General features: G+C 42.4%; 1 protein-coding gene across 6 annotated transcripts in view; it reads right to left on the reverse strand.

Moving 5' to 3' along the window:
* Window positions 1–19,804, reverse strand: part of PTPRG (protein tyrosine phosphatase receptor type G) — a 542,845-nt gene that overhangs the window by 185,930 nt on the left and 337,111 nt on the right. The gene's annotated exons all lie outside the window — the stretch shown is intronic.

Below are 19,804 nucleotides of genomic sequence, written 5' to 3' on the forward strand. Positions count from 1 at the left end.
AGAGGGATTGCTGCTTTCACTGCGCAGCGATCCCTCTTGCTGTTCTGGCTTCTGAGATTCAGAATATTTTTTTTCTTGTTTTCCTCCTCCAAAAACTAGGTGTGTCTTGTGGTCTGGTGCGTCTTATAGAGCAAAAAATACGGTAATTTAATACATGAGCAACATAACTGTTCAGTTTTTGCTTCTCATAAGGAAACTCTAAAGGATCACCCTGGAACCTCCCAGAACTCAGGGAAGTGAGGAAAGCAAAGTGCTATACTGTGTTTTATATGCCTTCTCCTTATCTGACCAAATATGAAAACATCTACATAAAATCAAGAATTCCAATGTACTTCAGCTATAGGGAGTTTGCCATTATCACTATTACATATCCAGAGGTATCATATAATTTAAGTTTTAAAAAGCTGCAAGACTTCTAAGACAGCCAACGTTATAATGAATCAGTCAGCTTAACTGCAGAGGCAATAATTAAAGAGGCTGTTGGAAAGCCAAAATATTTTGGGAAGAATACAGGGCTAAAAAAAGGACTCCAAGTTCAGAATACTGAAAAAGTAGTCTGAACGATTTGCTTTGATTCAGTGGAGCTAACTATTGAACAGACTAATCTTTAATTATTATTACCTCTCCCAGCTGCAATGTAGGAAGGAATTATTCTCAACCACCATTTGCTGCTGGATGTGAAATCTCTTGCTTGGAACCAAATTGTATGCAAAGCTTCTATATCCACGTAACTAATTTCTTTGTGAGGTTTTAAGCATGGCAAAAATATTTGGGGAATTCAGAGTTTTATCACGGTGCATTTGATTACTTGTTCTTGTGAGAAAAACAAACAAACACCAGCATGACTTTGCAACCTGACTCCCATTTCTGAAATAAATTAAAAAAGGTTGTTGGAATACCCTCATCTGCCAACTGCATTAGAGCTTGTGGGATTTGCAGGTACAATCCCACAGAGTTCAGCATGCTCAAATCCACCAGTTTCCCCCCCAATGAAGTCACTGAACAAGTGGAATGGGACCACACCCTCAGCTCCGCTCTGGGTCTTCATCCAACCCTCCAGAGTAGATTTGGAGCATGTGGGAGGCACATGGGAGGAAGGAGAAGAAGGGGAAGTTCTCTTGTGTGGGTCATTCCACTTCCACAGTTACTTTGTTGGATTTTAGTGGATTGAAATATCTTTAGCACTGTGGTATTGTGACTTCTATTATTAGTGATAAAATGCTAAAATCTGGAGGACCAGACATTTCAGTGGTTTTTAAATTAGTGGGCTTAGTGATAACGTTCTAAAATTTGGAGGAACAGAAACTTCAGTGGTTTCAGAAACTGGCAGGGGGAGTTGCTGATTTTTATATCCTATCAGATGTGTACAGGAAGAAGCAATGTTAAAGTTATTTCTTCTGCCCTTCTCTAGCATGTACAACACCATACTTTCACCAGGGGTAGTGAGGGTCCCTATGGCAGCAGAGTCCAGTGGAAGAAGACTGCCATCAAATCATAACCTCCAACAGCGATCAGATTAATGGTTAGGATTACCCCATCATTTATTATTCCAAAATAAGAAAACTTTTCGTCACTCTTGTTGCTTCATTGTTTTAGCAGTTATTTTATACACCTTTTAATGTGTTTTTATTTATTTACTATATTTATTACTATGTTTTTGTTGTTGTTGTTTAGTCGTTGTTGTTGTTTAGACTCTTCGTGACCCCATGGACCAGAGCACGTTTACCTTTCTGCTAATGCACTCTGGGCAATCTGCAATTTAAAAATAATGGCATAGGTAGAAAATGAAAAATGGATAGAGAGGAAAGAAGGAGTAAGCACATATAATGTTAGATGAAGGCACGCTTGGCAAATCCATAACGTGATCAACTCCCACCCAGAAACCAATGTCCCCACTGTGGAAGGATATGTGGATCCAGAATTGGCCTCCATGGTCACCTATGGACTCATTGTTAAAACTGTGTTTATGGAAGACAATCTTACTCGGCTATGAATGATTGCCAAAGACATAAATGTAATAATGATCAGGTGGAATGGCTACTAAAGGTGGCATTTTGGATGCTGAGGAAGCTAAAGGGCAGTCGATGCCACCTGGATTAGTAGAATAGACTTTGCTTTTTCACATATCACCTCTGATGTATCCAGGCGGGATGGTAGAACACACTACCTGTTGTCACTGGATGGGATTTGTTCACATGTGGGTTCAGACAGCATCTGAAGGAACTTTCTTTCATCTCAGAATTGTCGGGGCAGTATCTTAGACCTTACATGCCACTCATCCAAAACTGGTCATTCATTCCATACCAGCACCACTCATCTTGAGAATGACCATCCTGGGAATGCTGATACAGGAATGAACCAAGTCATGGGCTCCTCTCTCATGGCCCAGTTCTTCCTATGTGATGAGAGTGTCACAGGTGGGGCAGATATTAGAACAGCTTCCGTAATGACATGTTAATGGGAGAACAAAATGTGTTCATAAGTGACTTTATATTTTGCCCTTTCCAATCATGCAGAACTGACAGATTAATTACATTGATTAATTCAAAGCTGTCTGTTCTACAGGCAGGTGACAGCAGGGTACACACTGTGATCAAGGATGGGGAAGGTGTTGCCTAGATAACCGTGCATTGTTATATGGGGCTGGGTTTTATAACACTGGGCAACAATTTTTTACTTTTTGAATGTTGTCTAGATTTCTACAAATGATTTAGGGTATTTTTGCACTGCTGAATCAGGAAATAGGATCCGTTTCTCTCCATCAGGTCAGGTTTTTGTGCCATGTTGATTTGAAAAAAATAGATCTTGTGACAAAATCAATTACATTTTTGTGGCATTATCAGCTGATTTTTGTCAACACATATCATCCTAAATATGTTTTTAAGAGAAAAAAAAAGTTTTTCCAACAACATATATTGATTACCTGATAGAAACATCGATTACTGTAAACTGAATGGTGGGCATTGATAAAGGTAAGTACACGTAAATTGAATGTTGCTTCACCATTTTTCAAACTTCAGGGCTTGAACTTCCGTTTCTTGGAACTCCTGGAATGCTCAGCGGCAGGGAGGTCTCTCTTCAGAGTCCAACAGTAGTCAGCCATCATGACTGCGTCCCAGCGACCCTGATACCTGGTCTCCATCTCTTTCATGTCCTGATGGAATCTCTCCCCCTGCTCGTCACTCATTGAACCCAGGTTCTCAGGAAACTGGTCCATATGTGAAAATAGGTAGTGCATCTTGACGCTCATGTTGCAGCCCAGGTTTCTGAAAGCAGTCAGCATGTTGTTGACAAGTTCTGCGTAGTTTCTGGCCTTATTGTTGCCAAGAAAGTTCTTCACTACCAGAACAAATGCCTTCCATGCTTCCAGTTCCACTTCGTTCATTGAGTTTCCAAACTCTGGATCTCTGATGAGCTGACAGATCTGAGGGCCGTCAAAGATGCCAGCTTTCAACTTCTCCATAGTCAATCCTGGAAAAGCCTGGCACAAGTAAGTGAAGCAGTCACCATCCTTGTCCAGAGCCTTGGTGAACTGCTTGATTAAGCCGAGCTTGATGTGCAGTGGTGGGAAGAGTATTCTGTCTCTGTCCACCAGAGGGTCATTGATGACGTTCCTTTTTCTGCAAGGCACCAATTCCTCCTGCACAGGCCAGTCCTTCTTCGTATAATGCTGAGCACGGTCCCTACTATCCCACATGCACAGAAAACATGGGTACTTGGTGAAGCCAGACTGTTGTCCCAACAAAAAGTTCACCATCTTCAGGTCAACACAAATAAACCACTTATGCTGATCATAACCAATTTTCTCCAGCACATACTTCACCCCTTCATAGTTCTCCTTCAGTGTACTCGAGTGAGCCAGGGGTTTTGATCCCCCAACTTTATGCTTTGCCGCCGCAATTTATGGAATATTTCGAGGTTTTATGACTTCAAACTGATCCCTTTTCGACATAATCACCCAGAACTATTGAACCTGAATACTTCTTGTCATTAAAATAATCATTTCCAATCAAAACAATTATTCGACATGGCATTTTACCCCCACCAACTTCTTCTAAAATGCTCCACACAAGCGTACATGTGAACAAAAATGTAAAAAAACAACATGTGGCCTTAACTCAAAAACTTGACCTGATTGAGCAAAACCAATGTGATTTTTGGATTCAGCGCATCAGATCCATCCTAAATCAGCTGAAAAAATGCAGACAACAAATTTGTTGTTGACCAGTGTAATCTTTTAGTCCCCTTTCAACTCTGATGCACGCCACTGGTCTTTAGTATTGCAGCTACAGTTAAGAATTCATGGCCTGTTGTAGAATTGTGCTCCAAAACATTCTGTTACCCATAGGAGTCGATATGACACTCCTGGCAGTGTGTTTGAACAGTGCTGGCCACCCTGCCACCTTCTAGTAAGCAGCAGTGACCCACCTGCTGGGAGGTCAGGGAAGCACCACTGCTCTACCCCACTGTCTGCTAGCGCTTGTGAATGCCAGGGAGGCTAGCTACCAAGCACCTGAAATTGGTGTAGTCACTGATTTTAAGGGAAATCCAGACCAAAGGGAATGATTTGTACAGTGGTACCTCGGGTTACGTACGCTTCAGGTTACAGACTCCGCTAACCCAGAAAGATTACCTCTGGTTAAGAACTTTGCTTCAGGATGAGAACAGAAATCGTGCTCCGGCGGCGCGGCAGCAGCAGGAGGCCCCATTAGCTAAAGTGGTGCTTCAGGTTAAGAACAGTTTCAGGTTAAGAACGGACCTCCGGAACGAATTAAGTACTTAACCTGAGGTACCACTGTAGATGAAAGAAAGGACACTCACAGTCGCCCACAGAACACCCTGGACCAGACGATAAGCACCACAAAAGCCATGCACACACCCCACACAGTGCCAGATTTATGAACGAGCTAAACAAGCTATAGTTTAGGGCCCCACTCTCTTGGGGGCCTCCCAAAAATTTAAAGGAAAAAAAACCTGGATGTACTTTTCCAAAATATAAAATAAAAAACTAATAAAATAAAACCTACATACAGCAACAGTGTTTTGTGTTGTGTAGGCTCCTATTTTGTTATGTGCAAATGGCTTTAGATACCTATCAGGTCCACAAATCACCATATAGCATATATTCAACACAAGAAACAGTGACAATTTGTTGTTGATAAAGGACAGCTGGACATATAAAGGGCCCCATTACCTTCAATAGGTTAGGGTCTCATCAAACCTAAATCCGGCCCTGCCCACACATGATAATATCTCTGATTTTTCTCCCCTCCCCTTTCATAATTTTCAAGTGCCTAATTTTCCTCCCTCAAAAATTGGTGGTGAATGGTTTAAAAGAAAAGAAAAAATGCAAGAGAAAATTTCGGCAAAACACTAGGCGAGGAAAGACTGAGTAGGAAGCTATGTGAACCAAGGCATTTCTCAGCTCGAGGCCATTTATCTGTAACAAAATTGGGTCAATATCATGTCCAAGTTTGCCGGATGGAGAAATAGTAAACTTTAGTTAAGACAGCTGCCCTAGTAGCCTCCATGTAAGGACAACTTCATGCATGTGTATGCAAAAAAACCTTGAGCTGTATTTTCAGCACACACGAGGTGCTGCTGTGGATTCAGTAGAAAAAAAGATGCATGTTACATTCCTTTGTATTTTGATAAGGCAACTAACTGCTATCGTGTCTATGTTTTCTATAATGTGAAACTTCTCCCCCCCCAGCACCCCCCGAAATTGCTTTGTACTCAGAGTAACAACCATATGATTCACCATGAAATGAAGTCTGGAAAATCGTTTTGGATAAATGGAACTATAAATTCAATAGAATTTCCATGACAACATAGATTGCAACTCTGTGCCACAAGTAAAGCCTTATAAATCATTCAAAACCAACAAGAAATCTGCAATAAGTCTTCTATTTCAAAACATGCAAGAGCTGTGAATTATAGTGTTGTGGCTATTAACTCACTTGAAATTTGCATTTTTACCCCTTCCACCACCTTTACAGGTCCTACAATAGTTCTTCTAAATTCAGGCAACACTGATAGTAGAAACTGTATTGCGCAACCTTCAAGGACTAACAAATACGTGTTGTTGTTCTTTTAAAAGTTTATTTTTGTTAATTCACTTTATAACTGAGACGCCATCTTTTTGAGTTGATTGAGGGGGCCCGATGCAATGTTGCGAGGAGCCAGGGGTGAAGTCAAATGCCCTCTGAACATTGAGAGGGCCTGGCCCCCTTAAAAAAAAACAACAACGTGGGGGGGGGGCTGCCTCAGTCCCTAGGAGCTGGCACGTATGTTTTATAATGTATATAAAACAGAGATAACAATTAGAACAACAGGCAAAAATTTAAAGAGGAAAAAGAAAACTGCAAAATAGGTACATAGACTGAGCAGTGGCACATAAGTTAATATAACAATGACCAAGTAAAGAATATAAACTTTATCCAATCATCAGAATTTGACAGTCGTGTGTAATAATTTTAAGGAGTTTTTCCATTTTGTTAATAGATATAGGTTGATTATTGGTAGGGAAATCTCATAGTGTATAAACTTTTGTATTCCCAGTGCTTATCGCTCCATTGCTGGAAAAAATCTAGAATCATAGAGTTGGAAGAGACCACAAGGGCCATCGAGTCCAACCCCCTGCCAAGCAGGAAACACCATCAGAGCACTCCTGACATATGGTTGTCAAGCCTCTGCTTAAAGACCTCCAAAAAAGGAGACTCCACCACACTCCTTGGCAGCAAATTCCACTGTCGAACAGCTCTTACTGTCAGGAAGTTCTTCCTAATGTTTAGGTGGAATCTTCTTTCTTGTAGTTTGGATCCATTGCTCTGTGTCCACTTCTCTGGAGCAGCAGAAAACAACCTTTCTCCCTCCTCTATGTGACATCCTTTTATATATTTGAACATGGCTATCATATCACCCCTTAACCTCCTCTTCTCCAGGCTAAACATGCCCAGCTCCCTTAGCCGTTCCTCATAAGGCATCGTTTCCAGGCCTTTGACCATTTTGGTTGCCCTCCTCTGGACACGTTCCAGTTTGTCAGTGTGCTTCTTGAACTGTGGTGCCCAGAACTGGACACAGTACTCCAGGTGAGGTCTGACCAGAGCAGAATACAGTGGCACTATTACTTCCCTTGATCTAGATGCTATACTCCTATTGATGCAGCCCAGAATTGCATTGGCTTTTTTAGCTGCCACGTCACACTGTTGGCTCATGTCAAGTTTGTGGTCAACCAAGACTCCTAGATCCTTTTCACATGTACTGCTCTCAAGCCAGGTGTCACCCATCTTGTATTTGTGCCTCTAATTTTTTTTGCCCAAGTGCAATACTTTACATTTCTCCCTGTTCAAATTCATCTTGTTTGTTTTGGCCCAGTTCTCTAATCTGTCAAGGTCGTTTTGAAGTGTGATCCTGTCCTCTGGGGTGTTAGCCACCCCTCCCAGTTTGGTGTCATCTGCAAATTTGATCAGGATGCCCTTGAGTCCATCATCCAAGTCGTTGATAAAGATGTTGAATAAGACCGGGCCCAAGACAGAACCCTGTGGCACCCCACTAGTTACTCTTCTCCAGGATGAAGAGGAACCATTGATGAGCACCCTTTGGGTTCGGTCAGTCAGCCAGTTACAAATCCACTGAGTGGTAGCATAGTCAAGACCGCATTTTACCAGCTTCTTTACAAGAATATCATGGGGCACCTTGTCAAATGCCTTGCTGAAATCAAGGTAGGCTACATCCACTGCATTCCCTTCATCTACCAGGCTTGTAATTCTGTCAAAAAACGAGATCAGGTGAGTCTGACATGACTTATTTTTCAGAAATCCATGCTGACTATTGATGATCACAGCATTCCTTTCTAGGTGCTCACAGACTGTTTGCTTAATGATCTGCTCCAGAATCTTCCCTGGTATTGATGTCAGACTGACTGGGCGGTAATTATTTGGGTCCTCTCTTTCCCCTTTTTGAAAATAGGGACAACATTTGCCCTCCTCCAGTCTGCCGGGACTTCGCCTGTTCTCCAGGAATTCTCAAAGATGACTGCCAGTGGTTCTGAGATCACATCTGACAGTTCTTTTAATACTCTTGGATGCAGTTCATCTGGCCCTGGAGACTTGAATACATCTAAACTAGCCAAGTATTCTTGTACTATCTCCTTAGTTATTCTGGGCTGTGTTTCCTTTGCTGAATCATTTACTCCAAATTCTTCAGGTCGGGCATTGTTTTCTTTATCGGAGAAGACTGAGGTAAAGAAGGCATTGAGGAGTTCAGCCCTTTCTGTGTCCCCTTTTTGCATTTCACCATCTTCTCCTCTGAGTGACCCCACTGTTTCTTTGTTCTTCCTTTTGCTACGAACATACCCATAAAAGCCTTTTTTGTTGCTTTTAACCTCTCTAGCAAGCCTGAGTTCATTCTGTGCTTTAGCTTTTCTGACTTTGTGTCTACACATGCTCGCTATTTGTTTGAATTCCTCTTTGGTGGTTTTCCCCCCTTTTCCATTTTTTGTACACATCCTTTTTTAATCTTAACTCAGTTAAAAGTTCTTTAGATAGCCATCCTGGCTTCTTTAGGCACCTTCCATGTTTCTGTCTCATTGGTATTGCCTGACGTTGTGCTTTTAGTATCTCCCTCTTAACAAACTCCCAGCCATCATGAACTCCCTTTCCTTTTAGTATTACTGTCCATGGGATCTCACCCAGCACTTCCCTAAGTTTTATGAAGTCAGCTTTCTTAAAGTCAAGAAATTGAGTCCTAGTATGCTTGGCTACTCCTTTCCGCTGTATAGTAAACTTCAGAAGAGCATGATCACTCGTGCCTAATGATCCTTCCACTTCTACCCCACTAACCAGGTCATCAACATTGGTTAGGACCAGATCTAAAATGGCTGTTCCTCTTGTTGCTTCTCCCACTTTCTGGACAATGAAGTTGTCTGCAAGGCCAGTGAGGAATCTGTTTGACCTTATGCTCTTGGCTGAGTTTGACATCCAACAAATATCCGGGTAATTGAAGTCCCCCATTACTACTATCTCCCTTCCTTTTGCATGCTTGGCCATCTGTTCCAGGAAGGCATCATCTATGTCCTCCGTTTGGCTTGGGAATCTATAGTAAACTCCCACAATGAGGTCACTGTTATTCTTCTCTCCCTTAATTTTGACCCAAATGCTCTCACTTTGGCTTTGAGGTTCTAAATCTTGGATCTCTTCACAGCTATACACATCCCTGACATATAACGCCACTCCTCCTCCTTTCTTGTCTGGTCTGTTTCTCTGAAATAGATTGTATCCCCCCATTATTACATTCCAATCGTGGGACTTATCCCACCAGGTTTCAGTGATGCCTATTATGTCATATTTAGTTTGCTGTACCAAGAGCTCAAGCTCATCTTGTTTATTTCCCACGCTTTGCGCATTAGTGTACAGACATTGTAGTCCATTAATCATTCCCCGGTGTCTCTTATTTAAGGATTTTTTCCTCCCACCACTAGGTCTGCGTGCTGTTTGCTCCATTTGGTCTACGACATTTGGATGATCATCTTCATCAGTTGATAGACTCCTACCTTCAGGAGCACTGTCTCCCTCCCCCATATTAGTCAGTTTAAAGCCCTCCTGATGAGGTTTCTGAGATTTTTGGCAAAAACATTTCTCCCAACCGTTGTGAGGTGCAGCCCATCGCTTGCCAGAAGTCCATCTTCAAGAAACTGCAGTCCGTGATCTAAGAATCCAAACCGTTCCTGTTTACACCATTTGCCAAGCCAGCTGTTCACTTCCACTATTTTCCCCTCTCTCCCTGGGCCACGTCGTCCAACTGGGAGGATAGATGAGATGACAATTTGTGCATTTAATTGCTTCAATTTCCTGCCCAGAGCCTCGTAGTCTCTTTTGATCTTCTGGAGGCTATTGCTTGCAGTGTCATTGGTTCCCACATGAACCAAGAGGAAGGGGTATTTGTCAGTGGGTTTTATGATTCCTTGCAATCGTTCAGTTACATCTTGGATCTTAGCCCCGGGGAGACAGCACACTTCCCGAGACATCTTGTCAGGCCCACAGATCACTGCTTCTGTTCCCCTCAGTAGGGAATCCCCTATCACCACTACACGCCTCCTCTTAGGTTTGGTCGGGGTTCTTCCGTGAGCTGTCCCTTCCAAGGTCGCCTGCACATTCCCTGAGGACTGACTTTGCTGCTCGTCTTCATATACCTGATCGACTGTAATGAGGGAGAGATCCTCAAATGGAGTCTGCTCTTCGTCTTCCATGCTAGGGGAGAGGACCTCAAAGCGATTGTGTATTTCTAAACAATCAGAGCGAACCCTGGGCCTCCTACTTCTTTGAGTCACGTTTCTCCATATATCTGGCTCCTGTGTTGGTGAACTAGCCTCCTTCTCAGGGGAGTCCCCTGTCTCCTCCTTGGTGGAGACGGTGTGCTCTGTTGCTTCCAAGAAGAGCTCCAGCTCTCTAATTCTTTGGAGCATAGCTACATGTTCCTCCAGTTGCTGGACTTTGCCTTCTAAGAGGGCAATCAACATGCAATTGGTGCAGGTAAAGCTTGAGAACGTGTCGTTGGGGGTGGCTACAGCGGTCCTCCATCATAAAAAGCATGAAGACCGGACAAATAACTCCCCCCCCCAAAGAAACCTAGGTCTCCCCCAACAAACGTTTGAGACTAGCTCCCCTAAATCTAAAAGATGGATCAAACTGTGCGCGCCTCAACAGAAACTCTGCCCCCTCTGACCTTTGCACAGGGAGAGCAGCTAATCAGCCACAAAGAAACACACACACAAGAAAACCCTTTTTGCTCCTTCTTCAGCTGCTGCCCTGCAAGCTCTGATAAGCTCCTCCCACAGCGAATCACCTGACTCAACAGAAACCCTGCCCCCTCTGACCTTTGCACAGGGGAGCAGCTAATCAGCCACAAAGAAACACACACACAAGAAAATCCTTTTTGCTCCTTCTTCAGCTGCTGCCCTGCAAGGTCATCCTATCAATGACAAAAAAAGTGTTTTCCATGCAAGGAATGCCATCTTCAATTCCCGCCATCTCCAGTTGAAAAGAACAGATACCAGGTGATGGGCAAGACTGAGACTCTGAAGAGTCAACTGTTATGCTCTTCTAACTTTTTTTGTGGCAGCCACTAGCCATTATTAAATGTGTCAGATTGAAATATGTAGGGGACAGACTTGCAAATGTCTGTATGTCAACTGCATGTCATTTGAACGTGTAGTTCTCACTGGAGAATTTTCACCCTTCAACACAAATCTTGCAGCATGTTTAACACATTTTAATGAGGAATACGCCTGTGTAGACAAGAACCTTAGTTCATCTGAGGCATGATGCAGATTGCAACTCTTGTCTATGAACACTCATAGCACACAAAAATGGTTTTTAAATCTATGGTGTAAGGACTTCCTGATGGTTCTCCAGCTCTTGTAGAGTCCCTCACTTTTCTTAAAAATCACAATTTGTTAGTGGCTGAGAATAAATCCTACTGGTTTTAGGAGGACTGTTCTGTTTGGCTTGGATCTGTATTCTGTCATAAGCACTTCAGTTTATAATGAGCACTTCCAGAAACGAGGTTTTGTTGAGGGCCGTGCAGACCAAACACTTTCGAAGCAGAGAAAGTTGACAAAAATATTTTCCCGCACCGTTCTAGTTCATCAGTTCATGAAATGACATGACTCTGCACAGAGAATTCATTACAGACATATGCAGTATAAATTATGGCTGTGACTCAACATCTGTGGAGTGTTGAGTCCCTGCCATAATCCATACTGCACAGCACACCTGTGATGAAATCTCCACGCAGAGCCATGCCATTTCATGAACTGATGAACTAGAATGGTGCAGAAAAGCTTTTCCCGCACTGCCCCCCACTGTAAAGTTAACTCGAGAGAAGCTAACTGAATGTACACCTGGAAAAAGTTAGCAAGAAGGTTGGCTGGTTCATTCTCTGAAATCAAGCATTGCAATGCACTAAAATTCAGTTTACTCCTAAATGGTTGACAAATGCATTGTGTCTGGCCTTACATCTTTAAAAGTTGGCAAAAATTCAACGGTATTGTCACATTCAGAAACAGAAATAGCCATGGTATCCACACAGTGCCAGAATGATCCAGGAAGCATTTCCTGCTCTCATCTAATATGTTATCCATTGGCCCCTGCCTACTAGGCAGCAGAACCCACTAAGGACCCTTGAGGCAAGGGAGTGAGGTCAAGTATGTACGGCTCACTTATCCCATGATGGTGGCAACTCTTCCCTTGCTGTTCATTGGCAAAGTAGATTAATGTATATCACTGATGCTGCTGTAGATTCTTCCCCCCACCCTGAGATTGAGAGGCCAAGACAGAGAGGAAAAATACCATTCACAAAACTAAATAGAGTGCTACTTTTCCAGGTTTGACAGTTTGTTATTGTACAAATCACAAAAAATTAACTGTATCAAAGAAAATTACCACTTTATGTGACTTCTACGTATTTCATGTTGCTGCTGTTTTCTTGTTGGATTATGACAGCTTTCTGAACCTATGAAACAGATTAGTACGGGAAGGCTCCATCCAGCATGCATACACACACACACACACACACACACACACACAGTAGAGAATAATTTGTTGTTGTTTGTATCTTGCATGTGTTAACATGAAAATGAGTAAAACAATAGCACAGAATACACTAAAATCACCATGGAATGAAAATAATGTTGTTGCTGCAAAGACAGTTTCAAATGTGTTGGGAAACACATTTTAATGCTGCTCCATGTTTGTGCCTCCTGACACTTTTAACGTGCATGACGATGGCAGAGTTTTCCTGCACATGGTGACTGAGCATCTGTGACCCTCCCTCTCATTCATTAGTTGTTCAAAAGGGGTTCAAGCAGCCTAAGTATTACTTAATATGGCAGAACTCCTTGGAAGGAAAAGAAGCAGCGCTGCTTAATATTCTGCTGGGCTTCCTGTCCGCAGGAGATATTAATGGAAATGCATTGCAATCTGAAGCTGAAGCAACATGTATATATGTTAAAGCGCTATGTTTTATTGCACCTAAAAGTACTTGTGATGCCTTACCATCTATAGTTCTTAAATCCTGCCTTAAATGTTTAATATCTGACATTTTCAGATGTGTTTATTCATTCATTCATTTATTTATTTTCGGTTGCAGATTTTATCTACGTCTTAAAAAAAAGAAGAAATCAAGCACAATGAAAAATGTCATTTGCCAAAATATTGAATCATTTGCCTCACACTTACTGAGTATGCAATGCTGAATCGCAGAACACTGAGCAGTCCATGTCGAAGAATAATATAAGAAGAACTCTGACAGATTAGATTAAAGATCCATCACTTCCAGGATCCGCATTGGCCAAAAATACATCTTTGGGGAGCCCACAAACAGGATATGAAGACTGCGGACCACCCAAGCTATTGCTTCCTGCACACAGCAAGTGTATTCAATGGCATACAGCCAATGACAGTTATGATGAACCTGTGGCCTTCAATATGTTGATGGATTAAAACTCCCATCATCCCTGAGCATCGGTGATGCTGGCTGGGGCTGGTGGGAGATGGAGTCCAACCACATCTGGAGGGCCAAAGGTTTCTCATCTCTGATCTATGAAACTAGAGGCTCTAGATAGCCACAATGGCCACTGTATTTGTTTTGATCCCCTGCCTAAGTGAAGTTGTGTTTTTTTTTAAAAGAATAGATAAGAAAAGTCTGACAAGAAATGTTCTCTCGGCCTAAGGATAGTAGATCTCTGTTGGATCTTCCAAAGGCCTATCTAATCTAGCACTCTTGTTTCCTACAGTGACCAACAAGATAGCTATAGTAAGTCCACAAACAGGGAGTGAGAGGAGCAGTACTCTCCCTACCATTTGTCTAATCCAGGGGTAGTCAACCTTTTTATACCTACCACCCACTAATGCATCTTTCTTTATGGTAAAATTTCCTTACTGCCCACCAGTGCTTGATGGAAGGAGGATTCAGCTTGTGCCATAGAACTCCCTACTGCCCACCTAGAATCCTGAAACACCCACTAGTGGGCGGTAGGGACCAGGTTGACAACCCCTGGTCTAATCCAATGCTACTTCTTCCACTAGAATATGTGGGACACACCCACAAGGAAGTTTGGGTCAGGCCCCATGAATATATATGCTAACCACCCACCCAAACCCCAGACCCTATATGCCAATTATGTACAGCTGACATTGACCAATTTGGGGAAATGGAACGCACATGGAATTTCGAGCTCTTACCCAGCAGTATAGCCCATGTGGGGATAAAAAGCAAACTCTTCTATTTGTTCAGGCCTTTTGGGTGTAACTAACAATTTCACTGATTCTATTGTTGTATAGTAGTTTGATTTTGTCTTTATACCTAGATCTGATGCAATATTTTAATGCTATATTTTGTATTATTAATTACCTTGTGTTTCCACTGGGAGAAAGGGTGGGATATAAGTACAAGTAAATAGATAAAATTCCACAGAGAGCCATCACAGTCTCAAACAATAGGGCCACATCTAAGAATATCCATGAGGTGCAAGCTAAGTCATTTATAGGCAACCCTAACCAGAAAAGTTTGAATACCACCTCCAAAATAAAAAGAAACACTCTCCATCAGAATCTCCATGTATTACTGACTCCATAAACAGGTTAATCAGCCTCACTTTAATTTGATGAAAAGTATACACAGAGTTGGGGCATTTCAAATCCCTAGCAGTGATGTGGGATTTATGGGGGTGTGTGGGGAATTGGAAAATTCTATGGAAAGCTAATTTGTGCAGGCAAATTTTCTGATGTCCCACAGAGTGATCTAATTTGGCATATTTGTTTCACACATATCCAGTAAACAAAGCTAAAAATGTTGAAATTGCAACACTTTCCTAATATTGTATTTGCAGTTGGCATTCATTCATTGTTTCTGATGAACTTAAGAAAACAGATTTTTGGGGAATATTCTTCACCCCACATCACTGAGCCTGATATGCTCTCACTCAGTAGTTTCGTGTAGAGGTTGAACAGCATGGGGGAGTCCAAACATAGCCTTGGGGCATATTTTGGCATAACTGCTATGGGGCCCAGCAACCATTTCCCAGTGCTACTTCAGATGTCAAATTAGAAGCTAGCACATAGTGTGGTTGGTTCTCAATCTTGACAGCTCCTTCAGAAGGATAGCACAATCTACTGTATCAAAAGCTGCTGAGAAGTGCGGGAGAATTAATAGGATTGCCTTTCTCTCTCTTCTTTGCCTGACATAAATGAAACATCGTAAGTGTACCAGGCTACTCTGATTCTGGAACAAAGTGAAAGGGATCCAGAGAATTGGTGTGTTATCCAAGAATGTCTGGAGCTATGCAAAAACCACCCACTCCAACAACTTGCCCCCAAAGGGCAAAATGGTGACTATTCTCTTGAGCTGTGCAGGACATCTCCTTCTCATAAGGAGGAATTATTAATTTCCTGTACTTTGACAGCTGTTCTTCTCCTGCTAGAATTTAAGGGCAAGGGTGAGAATATGAATAACAGGCTGCACTCCTCCAACCACCTTCATCATATTCTTGGACCTCAGTAATTGCGTGCATCTTCAAATTGAGCTGTAGATAAACTGGCATCCAAGTCACTATGGAAATGGAAGCTACTGCTGACTGAATCACAGATAAAGTTTGCCCTTGCCCAAGCAAGGATTCAACTGCATGGAGGGATGTATTTTGTGAATTGCCCGTGAGTTAGCCAACAATGTAAATGATTTCACAACTTCATAGTAATTCAGGGTGTTTTTTTGCTGTGTTAGTTTCATACAAGGAGCAGCATGCTGGAAGTGGAAGTAGCAGAATCTCAAGCTTTCAAGTTCACACAGAAATAGGCAAGCTTCCAAGTTCATAAACCCCAAGGAAGGCTGTGAAGCCAAACATCACCTATTTCTAGTTATTTTTGTGTTCTCTGCTTTCTAGAGTCAAAGAAGAGACTCTCTCTATAGTGGGCAGAGGCATCTTCGGAAGGCTGGAGAGAATCATTTTTTGTTAATATTGTTTGAGAGCAAATTTTTAAAGAGCACATGCTTCCCAACTTTTCTTCTCTCTTCCCTCTGGACAAATCTGTACGGCCAATATATACTTGGCTGACTTTCATTTTTCCAGCATCCAGGCTACATGGGAGCTGAGGCAAATGGGTCATGGGAGTTGCCAGGAGCAGAAACCATAATTCAGCTCAACCTATTTCAGGAAGGTTTGTAATGGTGAGCCCAACACTGGTTTATGGCGATCAGAAACACATCATTCGTCCTTTAAGCAATTCAAGCTGCTAAGCGCCATACGTATTTAAGACACATGAACCTCGGTAACTCCACTCACTCACAGTCAGGTACTTTCACATCACAGAGAAAGCTTAAAGTGGGTCACATGGACCCAAGACATCCTGATTATTGCAGAAGTCCGAAAATGGCACACATAATTTCTCTCGCTGTAAACTTTGGGTATGAAGAACTAGTTCCTATATAATCTCAGTGCCATGGTGGCCCATTCTATATTGCTGCTTCTCGGACTGTCTAAATGTAGGGATGAGGCACAACCAAAATATGGGCTGGAATTATGCCTTCTGATGGAGATGAAGTCTTGAACTTAGAACCCATGGCTTTCTGGAAGAAGGTGGGTATAGCACAGCCAGGAATGTTCACAGTCATATTATGCCCAGCTTCTTGTCTGGAGGCCTCTAGAATGCTGAGGGGCATCAATATCAGTTTGCAGGTCCTTAAGGACCAGAAAAAAATATTTATGTATGCAACCACAGCCGCCCGGATGTTGCTGGTCCAGAAATGGAGAGAAAGAGGTTTGCAGAGTCCAACATTTAGAGGGCATTCCCCACCCCAGTCCTAAGACGATAGTGTGGCACCATTCGTTCAAGAAAAAAACTGTTGTTCTTCCCATCCTGTCAGTTAAGTAGAAGAGGCTTCCCAGAGTTACGCCTCTGAAATTCTCTCTGGAGCATGGCTTTATGAAATGTCTGATAACAAGTGAGAAAAGATGACTCTATTCCTTTTTTGCACTGAAGTACTAAAGTCTAGGCTGTGATATTTCTCATAATCTTTGTTACATTTGTGAGTGATTTAATAGGCCTAAAAAAAATCATTTCTTAAGAGCTATGTGCTATTAAACCGAGGCAATATTTAGCATTTGGTGCTGTCTCGAGAGGGTTATTACTCAAAAGCATGTATTTGAAAATTCATCTCCTCCTTGTTGTATAAATGTCTTCAGCACATGAAGTATTTAAGCACTAAGAGGCCTAGTGATGAAAGCTCCCATATTACGATATTTAACATTATTGTGCATTTCCCTTAATAACTGTTCATGTTTAAGGCCCTGCCTCCGCACCGTCTAAATGACTCGAGGGACTGTGCTGCTCAGCACCTATTAGTGTCAGCTCTACTGACTGTGGGGAAATGAATGTGTCATGTGCCCGGTAAGCCAACAAGCAGGAAAAACATCTTGAACAGTTCACCAAAAGTTTCAAATTTTAAGAAAGCCCAAGCCTGCCTTTATATGCTGAAGTGTGATGTTGCTGAAACCCTGTTCTGGGTATGCCTTTGTGCTACAGATGGGTGGACATGACAGGAAACAAATGATTAGAGACAACAGCAACTAGTCTTCTGACCTCTTCTTGCTTTTGTTGGGAATGGACATGATCTAATGCATGTCAACACGGAACTGATATGAGGCATGCCTCAAGCTTCTTAACATTTCATAGTAAGTTGGAAGTGGCTTCAGACTTCTTATGACATGATTAATTCTCCTCTAAAAATTGTTGGGCGGGGCTATAGCTCAGTGGTACAGCATCTGCTTTGCATCTATCATCTATCTATCTATCATTTATCTATATCTATCTATCATTGTATACCGCCCTTCATCTGAAGATCACAGGGCAGTTCACAACATAAATATATGCAGAAGATACCAGGTTTAATCTTCAGGTATGGGCAGGGAAGTTTGCCTAGAAAGCGATTGCTAGACAGTGTCAACAATGCTGGGCAAGAGAGACCAAAGATTTGACTTGGTATTTTATTTATAAAATTTACACGCTGTCTTTCGCCTCCTCTGGGTCTCAAAGTGGTATGAGACAAGCTTCCTAGTTAGAAATGCAAGGTACCCTAATTTATACAATCTTGCACCCAATCACAAAGGATTGCAAGGTGGAAAGCTTTTTGATCCAACATGAGTAGATGGGAGGAAGAGGAGATAACTTTTGCAAATGCCTCTTTCTCCCGGCAACTCTTCTCCCCAACAAACTTCTACAATGTTTTGGAGGGTCTTCAACACTCTGGAACAGATGGGAGGCAGAGGCTTGCAGAGGAAAGGGGGAACCAACTAGGGCCCCCTCCCATCCTTTTCACTCAGGGAAACTTCCTCTAGATCAAAGAGCCTCCCATCAGCCGAGAAACACAACTGGAAAAAACCCAAAAAGGAAGTTGCTTACATTCTACTCCACCAAGCACACTATTCCACTGGCTTCAGACAGCAGTGCTAATTTTATTTGCTTATGTCGTTATTATTCATACTGGATGAGCAATAGTACACTTCACTAGGCAGCTCACAGAGGTAGAATGATAAAAAAGCAAAAGGTGTTCCAGGGTACTTCCAGGCAGCAGCTTCATTGGCAAAGGTCCCTGAGATATCACAAATGGGTTGATGGCAACAGTTTTGTTTTTGTTATTTATTTAACAGATTTTACTTTGAAATGGGGGGGGGGGGAGAGAACGCGCTGGCATTTTGATGCCAACAATGCTGTGTGTAAAATGCAACCTTGCATGTATGAAAAGCACCCATCCCACAATACACACACGCCTGGAAGCACTCTCAGCCAGTTTCTTACACTTCTAGTTCCATGCATCGTCACTGAGCCCATAGCCCCAAAAGTCATTGCACAGATGCATCTTTACCAAAGGCTAAATACTTCTGCCAAAGGCATATGGGAACCTCATTTATATTGCTTTTGATGTCAGCCTGTGAGTGTGGGTCATTTGACCACAGCTACAAAGTTTCTGGGAACAAATGAAGCAGATGATTTTTCTGGTGGCTTTCCCAACAAGAAGCAACTATGGGGAGATCTTTATAACCTGAGAATAGAGTTTTATGCCAGCAGAACAGCATTGGGTATAACATGGGGGGGGGGGCATAAACTAACCTCTCTCTAACAAGGACATCCCCCATTTGGGAAAGCAGACTCCTAGCTGGAAATGCTTTCAGAGCATTGTGCTAAGTGGATTAGAGACCTGGAGGAAGTCCAGGGACAGCAGGGAAATTAGCATGGATTCACAGGACTCTGTGTTTTTTATTTGTTCGTTTGGTCGCCTGGTCACTTGAAATCACCTTTGACTTGGATGCACATTAATCACAGGGACGAGATGGTAAAACATTGTCATCACCTTATTACTAAATACGAGGAAGCTTGGAGATGTATGGGACTGATATTGCTATTAGAACAACAACAAAAAGGAGCTGAAAAACTGTGTAGCTGCAATTACGGACTACTGCCAGCTGTATAGAATTCTTGGCTGCATCTCTCTTTTCTGGTTCGAGTCCTTTTGGCAGGAATCATTGCTGACTATCTAATTTGGAGAGGACCTGGTGAGCCTGTTGACGCCGAAACTGACACATACAGTCACTGCATAGAGTGCACAGTCCACCCTTTGAGGAGCTCAACAATTCATGATAATAGCCCTCTGAATGAGCAAATGGCAGAAGGAAAGAAGGAGACATGATCCAGAGTAGCGAAGAGCAGGAGCCAAGTGGCAAAGGCACACAGACATACAAACTCCAGCCCCA

This window comes from Podarcis pityusensis (assembly GCF_964106645.2).
Source record: "Podarcis pityusensis genome assembly, chromosome: 2".
Classification (NCBI taxonomy): domain Eukaryota; kingdom Metazoa; phylum Chordata; class Lepidosauria; order Squamata; family Lacertidae; genus Podarcis; species Podarcis pityusensis.